The 10,052-nt window shown below is 43.0% G+C and overlaps 1 protein-coding gene across 6 annotated transcripts in view; it reads left to right on the forward strand.

The window, feature by feature from the left end:
• Positions 1-1,816: 1,816 nt before the first annotated feature.
• SLC26A5 (solute carrier family 26 member 5) overlaps positions 1,817-10,052 on the forward strand; it is a 36,102-nt gene continuing 27,866 nt past the window's right edge. For 2 of the 6 annotated variants that reach the window (XM_063323490.1, XM_063323491.1), the window contains exon 1: positions 1,839-1,956. The gene's annotated coding sequence lies outside the window, so the exon portion shown is untranslated. Of the gene's footprint in view, positions 1,986-10,052 lie in introns of all 6 variants that reach the window. The other 4 variants (XM_063323486.1, XM_063323489.1, XM_063323488.1 and 1 more) reach the window with 4 other exon arrangements.

Below are 10,052 nucleotides of genomic sequence, written 5' to 3' on the forward strand. Positions count from 1 at the left end.
ACCTTCCCAGTGGGTCACGCTAAAATGCACACAAGAAATTAAAACCAGCTTCAGTTCATGTGTTTAAATGCAACCATTGACACAATTAGCGTAACATAATCCGCAGTGTGGATTACTGTAACATTCAAAATGATTTATACCTTTGGGGATTTTTCTAGCAGGAAATCTGCTATTCCCATGTTCGTTTCAGGCTCTCTCCTCTCCCTCCTCTTTGTGCAGGGTGTATAAGCACAGGTCTGTCTGTAGTATGCTACTGCAATATATGCTTTACTGGGAATAAAACATTTCAGAATTTCAGTACATCAGTGCTGACACACCACCTTCATAAGGTAATTTTACCTGCATTCTAACACAAGCCCAAGTCCAGAAAAAAAAATAGCTTTTTAGATAAACAACAAACATGAACCAAAAAATATGTCTTTCCCAAAGTATCTCCATTTACCCAGTTCCGTGTAACAATGGCATCCAGCACCATTCCACATGAAGTCTGATGTATTTGGCATATCTAATATATCACTCTGAAATTGTTAATCAAAATGTCTTTGTGTTACAGCCTATTTTGGATAAAACCTGTTATAACAAACTTGTTATTTAAAATCTAATTTTTGAAATGTTTTGACCTTGAAATTTCTCAGTTTGGCAATACTGAAATTTAAAGTACTGTATTTCAGCTTGAATTAATTTAAATTCTATTTAAGTCACTCTTTAACAAGGGCTAACATTTCAAGGAATTATTTTAAGGTTTTGAAAATAATACATTCTTACAGACAAAATTTGCAATTTTTTTCATGGTCTCAGTGCATAGGAATTTAAACATGGGTTTTTTTTCCTACAAGTTCTGTATACAAAACCAAATCTCTAAGAATCTGAGAGGTGGGAAAACATTTTCTTCTGGGCAAGACAGAGAGATATCATTATGATGGAAAAGACTTATAAAACAAGGAGTGAAAGATGACATCTGTGAAGGTGTTTCACTACTAATTCCTGCGTATTCACAAGGAAAATGATAGCTACATATCCTTTGTATCGCTAAATAAATAAAAAACTACATCCAGCCACTTGTGAGACCAACCACTCTGAGGCCCAGGCTAACAATTGTGTTTCTCAGACAGCAGAGGTGGCAAAAATATGCTCTTCATTAAAAAAAAAGAAGGAAAAAAATGGTAAGGAAGTCTCCTGAAGTGTTCAATCAACACGAAGTCCTTCAGAAATTTGTAATTCGACATTCATTTACATGATGGGCACATGTCCATAGCTGACACCTGCCGTATTTCTTAAAGGACGGAGCGTTGATGTCTGCTTTTTCAAATCAACTTTAGACAATAAATCCTGAGGCTTCTTCACCGGAATTTCGAGACATACTGGGTTTTATTTAAAGAAGGCCAGGCCACACGGCAGCACCGCGCGCACCAGCACAACAAAGCCACCCACCAGGCCACGTCCTCTTTATCGTGCCACTGCGAACCCCTGCCCGCCCCACGCCCCCCAGGCATATTTCCGTATTTTAATTACAAATCAATTACATTTATAGTATAATTATACATTTCGCGTGGGTCTGTCTACCCGAACGGCAGGCCCGGGGGTGACGCCCCGGCTACACCCAGAGCCGTGCAGGGACAGACCGCCGCTGCCATAACGCTCCCAACGGCGCCGCCGGGCGGGGGCGCGCACCAGCCCCGCGCACACGCGCGCCGCGCGGGCGGCCCCGCGGCATTCTGGGACTTGTAGGCCGCGGCGGGTGCGCGCCCGGCGGGGGCTGCGGGGGGGACTACGAGTCCCAGCCGCGCCCGCGCTCGTCCGCCGCCGGCAGGGGAGGAGGCGGGGGTTGGCGGCTCGCCGCCGGCGCCTACCCGGCCCGCGCCCCTTGCGCTCACCTTGGGCGCGGAGGGGTAGGCGGGGCGCGGCCGCCGTCGTGGGTGACTTGTCCACCGGGCTGGAAGGAGGCAGCGCCTGGAGGTGAGCGGAGCGCGGCCGGGCTCGCCTAGGTGAGCGCAGCGTGCGGGGCCGGCCGCGGAACAGGTCTCCTTCTGAGGGGGTGTCCCTCTCCTGAGGGGAGTCAGTCCTAAGGGTGTCCTTCTTGAGGGGATCAGTTCTCAGGGGTTTCTCTGCTGAGGGGGCTCCTTCTGAGGGGATCTGTCCTGAGGGGGTTCCTCTCCTGAGGGGGGTTAGTCCTGAGGGTGTCTCTTTTGAGGGAGTCAGTCCTGAGGGGGGTCTTCTCCAGAGCGGGGTCCCCTCCTGAAGGGATCTCTCCTGAGGGGGCGAGCCTTGCCGTGAGGAGGGCCGGCTCGGAGTCGGGCTTTCCCGGTGCCTGGTGCTCCTGCTGGGTCATCCCGGGCCGGGAGCTGGTCGGGAGGCGGGTCTGGCGCGATGCTCCCTTCCCTGCTCCCTTCGCCCCCTCTCCCCGCCGGCCCCTGCCTCCTCATCCCTCCGCGCCCTCCCTGTCGGCACCCGGCGGAGCTACCGGAGCAATGTGGGCGACCGGAGCGGTTTAAAAGGCATTTGTGAAGACGGTGCTCGTCTCGGTGCCTTGCCGAGGTAGCCGGGCTGGTCTGCGCCTTCTCCTCCTTAAAGGTCAGGGGCTGCCCGGGCAGCAAAGAGCACCCACGCTGCTAATGACTGTAAGATACCCTCAAAACACCCGGGCTAACTTGCAAAAGAAAAATGAAAGGGGAAACCAGAAGAAGGTTGAGAGATCAGTCACTTCCTCGTCTAGTGACTGCAACCCTCTGGCTTTAAGCTACAAGCTGTCAGTTTAGGTCAGAGTGAGTGTCCGAGAAGCCTTGTAATAACAAGAAATAACCGCTTTGCGCTTTGTTACTAGCTTCAACCCAAAGATCTTCAAAACCTTTCCAAAACCTTAATTGAACTATTCCACTCACACACACACCAATTTTCTGGCAAAGAATAAGATTGTGGCTTTCCCTATGTCAGTATTTTTCGACTTCTGGTCTGCAAACTGTGAGAACATTTTGAACTCCTTAGAAGGGATCAGTGAAAGCAATCGGGAAAAGCCAGCCAGAAAAGTAGGTAGGCTTCAGTTTGCTGTGCTGGTGCCCATACTGCTATTTAATTGTCCGAATATTGAAATACGGTTGACAGCTGTTTTCAGGATGCTTCAAGATTTCACATAGTCCAAGCTGTTGCAGTAGGCTTTTAGAGATAGTCTAGTAGTACAAAAAAGAAAAAAAAAAATAAGAATTGCTGCTGTTATTTCTGCTGATGACTCTGCAGAATGTACATTCATAATTCTTCATATCTATCACAGTAACACAGTTGTACAGCATTGCTTTGGATGCGGAGGACTGACAGTCTTAACAAGTGTCTGGCCGCTGGAATGTTTTTTGGCCAAAGTTTTCACAAAGGAAGACTAAAATTTTCAGACAGACTTTTAAAATGTCTTCTACTAAATGTGCAATAGAATGTGTTCTGGGTACAAAATTTTCATAAATAAGATGCTACTTTACTAGCTGCTGTAGAAATGGAAAAACTAAGGTAATAAACTGAGTAGTTCCAGAAGCAAGCATGTGTAGGTGACTTGCACTGAATTAACTCTCTGGGGATCAACTCTTGCATTGGCCTTCCTCAAGCAGTAGTAACTGCACTTTGAAATACTTGGTTTATGGCAATTCCAAGCCTTCTCAGGATGCATGATATGTGTTCCAGTTCTACGTTTAGGATTATTTCCAAACTGAAGTATTTTATTAATTGTCTTGCAAAGTACTGTGAAACATCTCTGAAATGGAATGGGGAAAGAGCATAGGGAGAAAATGGAGTTTCACCCATGCAAAGCTGCTGTTGGTAGCTGATAAAGCATATTCATTTGAGATAGCATTTACCCCCTTGTATAGACTTGAGTGCGTTAACTTTTAGCAGTCTTGTGCTAAAAGCTTCACTGCACTTAAATGTGTATTTGTGGAGGGAGCTGGGGCAATATTGGGTTATAACCATAATCACATTTCACTAAAGGAAAGCTCTAAGTCCAATCAGAAAAAAACCTGCTGCTACTTACAGGCTTGGGTTCTGATCACTAAACCATATTTCCTCTGACTATGTAATCTGTCCAGAGCTGGTGTGTTTTTTTGATTGCACTGTACAAACTCTGTAAGGTAACAATTTACTTACAGGTGGTAAAAAAAAAAATTGTGAAGATAGCCAGCTGAGCCTGATCCTAGGGGAAGGGGCCTAGGAAATGGCGAAGTCTTTAGCCTCTGCCACAAACTGAACCCGGTTTTCTGAGCTGAGTGCTTAGTGAAGTGCTCTGTTGGGTTCAGCCATTAGATCTTAAGTGTTGGAGCACTAAACAGCAATCAAGTATTGCCTTTTGTTTGGAGTTTCTAGTCCGTTACCGTGGTTCAAGTCATAACTAGCACACAGCTCTTCATAGGTGTAGCAGTCTGTCTCCAGGGTTTTTAGAGCTTAAATATTCCAAAACGGCATGGCAAGTTCATTATTATTTAATGCGACACTAAAATCATGCAGTATTGAGGCACAGATCTAGCACATGGCTGCAATACCGTAGTTCATTTGCTAATAACTTGAGAAAGAAGAACTCAACATGTGTTTATCTGCTTTGACTATTATTTATTGTATAGATAGATCATTATTGTCTTAAATTACTATTTATTTGGATTATAGCTGTAGCCTCTGTAAACGTGACCAAGACTTTCATGCAGCCCGTGGGTTGCCTAAAGAAGCACAGAGTCCTTTGAGCTCCTTTGCTTCTCTTGGTTTGGCTTACCGTCTGCTAAAGTCAACCCAATAGCTACAAAGGAATTCACGACTCTGGAGCCTGCTGCTTTTTTGTGTGTCTCAATGCAGTTTCCCCTGACAAAGACAAGCCTCACTCCATGTTTTGGTGGCGGTTTTTAGTTCCATGTTTTCTCTGGGCTAGCCCTACACAGGCTCTCCTAGCTATGCTGGTTTGCTCAGCTTTGAGTTTGGTTATGCCAGTTGTTACCAATCTAAGGGTCAGCATGGTAGTAGCAGCTACAAGTCATGTTGTAAACTTGATGGGACTGGGCTGCAACCAGAATAATTTGGGGAAATAATTAGGCCCAAACTATGTCTGATTTAATAGGCAGCTATTAAGGCTTAATATATCATTGTCCCCTAGTTCCCAGTTTGAATGCACAGTGACTGTACCACGTATGTTATGGTAACTTTCCTAGCAACTTCGAAAAGTACCCAGACAGTTTCTCAAATTGTCCTACATGGTAGCATCAGACCTTTAGCCGGATAATGGAAGGACAGCGGATCTCAAAGAATAATGAAATTACAGTCACACTGTATCTGTGCAGGTACAGTAGATGTCAATTTGATGATTAGATCAGAGTATGCAAAATTCCTGGGAAGAATTTGTGTTACTTCAGCTGTCCATTTTTCCTGCACTAATGTTAGCACACGGGGAGAAAGCAGGAAAGTCTTTCATTCCTGTCTACTAATTATACCAGCTTCTCTCCAACAGTGAAACAGTTTGCTTTACTTCACAACTCAAGTTTCAGTAGTTTTCATGAGTCCCCTCATTTCTTCATACTAGTTACTTTTTTTCTGAATAGCTTTATACAAGGGTCTTCTGCTGTCTTGCCGGCATTTCCCCTTATTTTTCTATCTGATCAGTTGGTAGATTTTTAACTTTTAGCACAAGACGACCATGCTGAAGCTAAAATTCTCAAGCTCAAATCAGCTTATTGACTTACCAGTGAAGTTTAATGAATTAAACACCTTACTTATCCTGATGTGTTTCATTCCCTAGATCTGTTAGCCAGCATAATGTTGCCCTGCTAGATAGTATTTCTTGACAGTCATTCTTGATAGTATTTCATAATATGGCTTAAAGACCTGCCATTACTACTGTTACATAATTAGTTATCTATAGCTTTTTGTTCTTCAGAAGTATAGCAGCAGCAGCAAAGTCCAGGTCTTGTAGTTATTTTCCATGTGTCCAGATAATGAGAATGTCTGTTTGTCTACAGCTTGGGATCTTTGGTATGAAGATACAGCTGCAAGTTTGTGCAGGCAGTTGAATGGGTTTTGCAAGCCAGTTGCATTGATAAGATTTAGATTTTATTAATGATCATAGGAGTACGTATATGAATAACTGGCCTATGTGGGAACTTGGACTACTATTCTCAAGATTTGCATTAACTCTATCTTTTGTTTTTGCAGTAGCAAGCTAGGAAGACCTTCAAGGTGACAAACAATGGTGTGATTTCCTTTTTGGGAGTTCGTTGACAATGAATCTGTATTTTCACTGGCTGGGTGGAGTCTCTTTCTCCAGCCTTCACTGAAGAATTTTTACCAGTTTTGCACATATGGCAGATCAAGTTTTTCTGCTCTGCTTTGACTGTTGCCTACCATTTTGTATGTCCAATTTTGCTTCGTTTCTTGGGTTATTAGGCAGTGGGGTTTTTTAGCTAATTAATATATTTTAATCTATTACTTTAAACCATGAGATTTTGACACCTAAACTAGGATACAGCTAAGGTCAATTTGTTCATTTTCACTTATTTTATGGAAATCAGGTTCTGAGGCAGGTCTGGGACTTTTGAGAACTCCTTAGAAAACCTCTCATAGTAAAGCATGGACAGAACTCAATCAAAGATTGCAGGGTCTGTCGTTTGAAACATCCATGTTGGAGGTCAGTCTGATGGGGCCAGATCAAATTAAAGATTGAGCTGGGTAGGCGTTACAAAATTTTGATTTTGGGCACCTGGTTTTCATGGAGCAGATTTCAAAACTCCCTATACCATCCAGGAGAAAACATGTTGCTACTCTGAGGTGCCCACAGGGAACGCTGTCTGTTCCTGTTCTCATGGAGCTCTGCTAAGCTCAGGCATGTCTGAAGAGGCATGCCTGAAGAGTAACACCAGGAAGAAAACCTCAGATCTTTCATAGATATAGGCATCTGTAATATGTTCTCTAAATGCTGAAGTTTTGCAGCTGCTATCATAACTTTATGACACAACATGGCTAAAGTCCTTTCCCAGAGAAGGCTAGACCTGAGTTCAATTACCACTTTAGCATGTTGGGATTTAACTCTGTATCTCCCGCTTTACTAGGATAGTGCCATAGTTACACAGCTTTGACATAACATTGTTTTCTGAGCCCTCCCTATTTCTTTCAGGTTTACTGTTTCCTTATTTTCTGTCTCATACATTTCGTTGTTCAGTTTGGAATTTTGCACTATACTTCTTGTTTGCTTGTTTTCAGTTCTGTAGTGTGTTTTTCCGTTTTTATTTCTTTGCCAGTTTCATGTTTAAAATCAATGCTTATGATCTTTTTTTCAGTATGGCATCGCAATTCTATAGATGGTGCTGTATCTGTGTCCATATAGCTGAACAGGTGACCTGAGTCTTTAACTTACTACAGATGTAATGAGTTTGATTTTCCCTACTTTCTGGTGACATTTCTTTCTTTTGCATATGTGTTTCTGAGGAATGAAGGTTCCTGCAAGAAGAATTCCCCAGAAAATTACTCAATTAACCTTCCTTCATTTCATTTGATGATTGTCAGCCCAGGCACCCTTGTTGCTCTTCCAGTTCCTTTGTTACAGCACACTGTTTCAGTGTTAGCTGTTGCAGGAATACATTCATGATGGGTTGTTCGGCCAAACGCACTTGAAGACCTGACCAACACATCTCAAAGTCCTATGCTTCAGTAGCCTAGTAGAATTGAAGTATAACTGCAAGGACATGAGACTGGTAGGTTACTTTATTATTCCTGTACTCTGTAGCATAGAATCTTCAACATATGAACATGTTCAGTGCCATCCAGTAACTAATATTAGTCCAAAGCAATTTCTGTATATTGTCCATCTTATTTGATTGCTCTCTTTGGGATTGTGGAGTCTTTAGCTGTATGAAGGTTAGTCTTTTTACTTGTGTAGTTAATAACAGACACAGGGCTGTCTCACATTAAAATGTGAGCCCAAACGATGACACTGTCATCAGCCACAGTAGAAATGCAAAGCCATAAAATAAGTCTGCAAATAAAGCAGGGGGTTGCTGTGAAATACTTATCAGGGAAACTTCCGTACATGTTCATTTTGTTTACTATGAATTTCAAGGAAGAGCACTATTGGCCTGCATTTGCTGCGCACTCATGGCCTTTATGTGTAACCTTGGCATCAAGATGTTGAGGAACGTCATTCCCACTGACTGGCAATCACCTTCAGAACATGAAGCAACACCCTTAAGTACATAGGAGACAGGAAAACGCTATCACTTGGATAATGGAATCTTAACCAAGCAGCAGTTGCATAAATGGGGACAGGATCTGTCACAAGTCACGTCCTACTCAGTGCTCGTGTAGGATTTGGTGTGGTACCTAGCACACAAAAGATATACACTGAAAATGTGTGTTATAAAGTATATGCCAAGAATTAAATGTTTCTTCCAAATGCAGGTCCTAATGTGGATATGGAAGTTGAACTTGTCTCTCAAAACTAGGATGAAGAGAGTTGCAGCTTGGATAAATAGTTATAATTTCTGCTTTCCCAGATGGTGTCCTGCCATGTGCTGAAGTTCTTTGTTAGCTTTGTCAGAAGCAACAGTTCTTCAGGAATTTCTTCAGGCACAGCAATGGCTGTAGCCTGTTCTGCAGAGGAGCAAATCCTTTCAGAAAGTGTTAGGAAGAGAGCCTCGTAGAGGAGGATCCTTGGAGACACTTCAAAACCTCATATTAGTTAAGTAATGTAGTTACTTCATGCCCTATTTGCAGCAGTGAAACTGGCATATAAATTTATAATCCCATCCTAAACCCCCGCTTCTTCCCTTCGCCCATCCCAGTCATTTCTTCCTGTCACCACACTGTGTTTTACTATCCTTCAGCTTCCCCTGTGGCTTGAGAGGTTTGCACTGTAAACATGATGACTGAATCTGCTTTTTGTTTTGTTTGGTTTGGTTTTAGCTTGATGCAGCACTTGAGAGGCTAGTGATGTGTGTAAACAGGGTTGATGAAGCAGATACAGAGGGGGAGGATGACTGTTTAGGTGGCGTCTCTGCTGATGTAACTTCTCCCTTCTGCACAGACACTTGTTTGATGTATGCTTGTTCCACTTTTCTAGAAAAGATGAACCAGCTGCTGGAGATCATTGGTGCACTGAGGTCATATGAACTATAGAAATTATTCTGAGTTAGCTTGATACGTATGCGGGATCTTGATCTATGTTTTCTCCTCTGATCATCATCTGGAGCTTTACAATGAAGACTGCTCCAACAAAGTTTTTGGCAGTGGATCACCACTGGAAAGTTGAAGCTAGCTAATGATTACCTGTGCCTGTGAGGCTGTGCATCCTTGTCAGTTGGCTTAAGCATGATAAAGGGGTCATCATCCATGGTACCATTCTGATTAACTTATCTAATTCCACTGTCACTAGCTACTGCTTTTGTATTTCAAAAGGGGTGAGGATGGCAGATTCAGACCCAAGGTCACTAAAGCCACAAAAAGCAAAAAGCAGGAGTAAGAATGATCATATTTCCATGGGTTCTCATGGTCATCAACTGTTTGCACTGGAAACAGAAGCCACTTCTTATCTATATCGGTCAGGGAAGGACACCAGTGTTCCGCTGCTCAAAGTGCTCCAGGTGTTTGTCTCATGTGGAATTGATTAAACAGCTCAATCATCGTAACAGGATCCCAAAACATTCTCTTGTTGAAAACAAACATAAGATTGCTGCTTGATAAGAGATACCATTAAGATACTAATGAAGTCATTAGTCCACAGAATAAATCTTTAGAGGCCAAAGTATTTTTTGGCAAGGAACATGAAATATAAAATACCCCTTATCAGTTAAATAATCTTTTTTTAATACGTCTAATTTGTTACCATTTTCTGTTACTAGGATCTCCGTGCCTCACATGTTGTTTTGCTGTTTTCAGTGGATAATATCAGTTTATTAGAGGAAAATATACCATACTGAATCCAGCAGCCTGAGGAAGGCGAGGCTGCTGCTGCTCCTCCATATCCAACCAGTATCAGGGCTGAAGAGGTATTCCCAGCAGGCACACGTGCACAGAGCACTCATTTATGTATATATCTGGCAAGCTGTGCA

Source organism: Chroicocephalus ridibundus, chromosome 1 (genome assembly GCF_963924245.1).
Source record: "Chroicocephalus ridibundus chromosome 1, bChrRid1.1, whole genome shotgun sequence".
Taxonomy (NCBI): Eukaryota; Metazoa; Chordata; class Aves; order Charadriiformes; family Laridae; genus Chroicocephalus; species Chroicocephalus ridibundus.